Source organism: Apodemus sylvaticus, chromosome 5 (assembly GCF_947179515.1).
Source record: "Apodemus sylvaticus chromosome 5, mApoSyl1.1, whole genome shotgun sequence".
Lineage (NCBI taxonomy): Eukaryota > Metazoa > Chordata > Mammalia > Rodentia > Muridae > Apodemus > Apodemus sylvaticus.
In genome coordinates, this window is record NC_067476.1 from 112,850,995 (window position 1) to 112,854,804 (window position 3,810).

Consider the following 3,810-nt stretch of genomic DNA (forward strand, 5'->3'; position numbering starts at 1 on the left):
GGCCAGCAGAGGGAGAGCTAGACTAGAATTACCCTGAAACCAGTGACTTTAATGGGCATTTGAGAGTGAGACCAAGGCCCTAAAGAGTGAATTAAAAGCACATTGGAAACTTCTGAAAAATGCACAACACCCTATTCCGACATGAGAAGGGCAGGGTGCTGGTGTGGAGGTTGGACGTGTACCGTACCAAGCGCTCTAGCATCCATCTGTCACTAGTCCCAGCCACGGAAGCTTCTGTACCCAACAGTCTTGTACCATGCTTTCATTCTCTGGCTTTGACTTTAGTTAGAACTCCAAGGACCCAGCACAGCATCCATGTGTGTGCAACTGGGGGCACAACTTTGCTGGATCCTTAAAGGCATCTCAGAGTGGCTTCTCCTTGTTAGCTTGACAGAAACTAGAATCACCTGGAGATGGGCCTCCGGGCATGTTTGTATTTGGAGGGGGATGGGTTACCTTGTGTTAATAGATGGTGGTACCATTCCCTGGCTGGCTCCAGACAGTGTGGGTGGAGAAAGAGAGCACTGGTCTGTGTCCAGCCATTGCTTTCTGCTTCTTGACCGTAAATGCATTGTGACCTACTGTCTTAAGCTTCCCATCACTTAAAAACTTCCTGGCAACAGAAATGGAACTGTAACATGTAACTGTGAGCCAAACCCTGTCTCCTTTCAGGGCTGGGAAGTTTTGGATTTGGTTTTTCTGTTTTTGTTTTTGTTTTTTGGGTTTTTTGCTTTGTTTTGTTTTTTGGAGTTTGGTTTGGTTTTTGGTTTTTGGCAAGGTCTTGTTATGTAGCCCTGGCTGGTCTAGAACTCATTATATAGATCAGGCTGCCATGGGATTGATCTTTCTCCACCTCTCAAGTCCTGGGAGTGAAGGCAGGTACCACCGTGCCTTGCCCTTAATTTTCTTTTGCTGGGTATCTTACCACAGGCGGTGGTTTGAATAGGAATGTCCCCGTGAGCTCATATATTGAATGCTTGGTCCTTAGGGAGCAAGGCTATTTGACAGGGATTAGGAGGTGTGGCTTTATTGGAGGAAGTATGTCACTGGGGATGGGCTTTGAGGTTTCAGGGACCCAAGCCAGGCCTAGTGGCTCTTTCTTCCTGCTGCCTTTGGATCTGGATGTAGAACTCGGCTACCGTGTTTGCCTGTGCATCATCATGCATCCGCCATGATGATAATGACACTGTAAGCAGGAGCCAGTTAAATGCTCTATTTTACAAGAGTTGCCATGATCGTGGTGTCTCTTTACAGTAATAAAACACTGACTAAACCAGGTGGGTACATAGGACTGTATTGTCCTAGCCCCTACTTTATAGGTGTTTAAATTCTTCTATAATGAAATACACACATCCATGAAAACACACTCAGGAGATGAAATCCAGTAATAAAGTCCTTTACAAAGCAATAAAAGCACTGTCAAACTTTGTGAGAGTGAGATTTGCGAAATTCTGGAAATTAACCAAAGTTAATTCAAAGCAAGCTGATAGACACTCAAAACAAACTAAAAACAAACAATGAAAATCCTTGCTGAATCTCAGTAAAAGGACTAGATCATGGCTTTCTTTCTTGATCTATTTCTCTTTCCCATTCTATATGGAAACTTTAAAACCCTGACGTCACAGAAGTTACACGGGTGGTCAGCAGCCTGAGGCCACCAGAGGAGCCAGGTCTTGGCACTCCAGAAAGCTTCCCAGCTGACAGAGTGCTTGTTTGCCACATGCAGAGCCCTGGGCTTCGTTCCTGACACAGACAAAGAGGGAGAGAACAGGGTGGGGGATGGAAAGAAAGCTCCCTGTGGAATATCGTTATTGTTTGATCTAGAAAGATTCGTTTCCTGAAGTTATCCCATCTGGTCTGAGCTGAAGGTTTTTGTCCTTTGGGATGTTTGCTAAAGCATTCATCAACAGATGTTCAGCATCAGGAGCTGCCTGGGACAGTGATGCCACCTGGGTTAAGCAAGAGCCTAAATAAAGCTGTAAGATTTTAGAAACAAAATGTCTGAAATGAAAAGATCTAACTGGCCTTTAATCCTAGCACTTGGGAGGCAGAGACAGGCAGATTTCTGAGTTTGAGGCCAGCCTGGTCTACAGAGTGAGTTCCAGGACAGCCAGGGCTACACAGAGAAACCCTGTCTTGAAAGAACCAAGAAAAAAAAAATCTAACTTAATCCTGAGGTTGGAGATATGTCTGTACCTATGCTATGTCTGCATCTGTATCATCTACCTATATCTATCTATATAATCAATATCTATATCACTACAGATCTGAAATCCAAGCAGATCATGAAGGTTAAAGCAGAATTATAAAACTGTGAGCCTCTTAGCAAAGGTGAGAAGACTTACTATTTATGGTGGTTTGAATGGGAATGGCCCCACATGATTGTATATTTGAATGTCTGGTCCCCACTTGGCAGAACTATTTGAGAAGGGTTAGGAGGTGTGGCTAACATGGAGGGAACATGCCACTGGAGGTGAGCTTTTGAGGTTTCAAAAACTCATGTCAGACCCAGTCCCTCTCCTCTCCCTCCTCTCCTCTCCTCTCCTCTCCTCTCTCTTTTTCTCTCCCTCTTTCCCTCCCTCTCCTTCTCCCTCCCTCCTCTCTCTCTCTCTCTCTCTCTCTCTCTCTCTCTCTCTCTCTCTCTCTCTCACACACACACACACACACACACACCTCATGGTTATAGACTAGATGGAAACTCTCGGCTGCTGCTCCAGTGCCGTGCCTGCCTGCTGCCTTTCTCCAGCCAAGATGGTCAGGTACTAACTCTCTGAAACTGTAACCAAGTTCCCAATTAAATGCGTTCTTTCATAAGTTGCCTTGGTCATGGTGTTTCTTTATAGTAATAGGATGGTAACTGAGACACTATTCAAAGAGTGTAAGAAAATCTGTGCTCAGTAGCCAATCACTAAGCCATCAGAGCAGAAATAAAAATAGCACACTCAAAAAAAATGTATAAATCTGATTATCTAGAATGTCCAACTCTCTACCTCTAGGGACTTTACATGTGTTGCTGCTGTGTCACATGTGCATCAGTAGATGGCAGAGAGGAGAGGGGCTGTGTCTATGCTCAGTGTCCTGACATATGAATGTCTGAATAAAAGAAGCAAGCGGCGGAGAAATGGAAGAGAAAGAGAAACAGAAGGATATGGACACGATGAAGAGAGGCAGACCTGGAGACTCGAGGATACTGAGGAACAGCCTGATGTGAGCAGCCAGTGATGTCACCTGGGATCATGGTGGGGTCCTAGTCTGTGCTGCCACTGAGGACCATGTCTGGGTCTGTAACCCTATAGCATAAGGAGTCTGTTAAGATCAAAGGCCAGGCATAAGCCCCTGGTCTGGGCAGCCACTCTGGGACATGTTGAAATCTGAGGGCTGTGCAGAACTGGCCCTACCCTTTGCCTGGGAATCAAGGGAGAGCTGGCCTGGGGGGCATGAGAACAGGAGAACTGCCCCTGTCCCCTAGCCAGCTGAAAGAAGGCTCTGCACATTGCCCAGGAAGCACAGTGGAGCTGGCCATGGTTGCAGTCGTGGATAAGGGGTCCTGAAGGCATGAGCATGGGAAAGCCCACCCTGCCACTCTTCTGAGAGGTAGCATGAATGAGGGAGATACCCTCTTCCCCAGTGCCCCTTGTCACCTGCAGCAGTTGGGAGACCTGACCCTGAGGTCATGAGAACAGGAGAGCTGGCCCTGCCCCTCACCAGCTGCAGCACTTGGGAGAGCAGCTCCTGCGTAGAGCTGACCCTGTTGGCAGGGGTTTGGGTGAGCCAGCCCCAAGAACGTGAGTGAGGGAGAGCTGGCCCTAC

At 46.9% G+C, this 3,810-nt stretch overlaps 1 non-coding gene across 1 annotated transcript; it reads left to right on the forward strand.

Moving 5' to 3' along the window:
• Positions 1-2,985: 2,985 nt before the first annotated feature.
• LOC127686565 (small nucleolar RNA SNORA17) lies at positions 2,986-3,115 on the forward strand. The gene has a single exon (XR_007978178.1). It is a non-coding gene; the product is annotated as a small nucleolar RNA SNORA17 (small nucleolar RNA).
• The last annotated feature ends 695 nt before the right edge of the window (positions 3,116-3,810 follow it).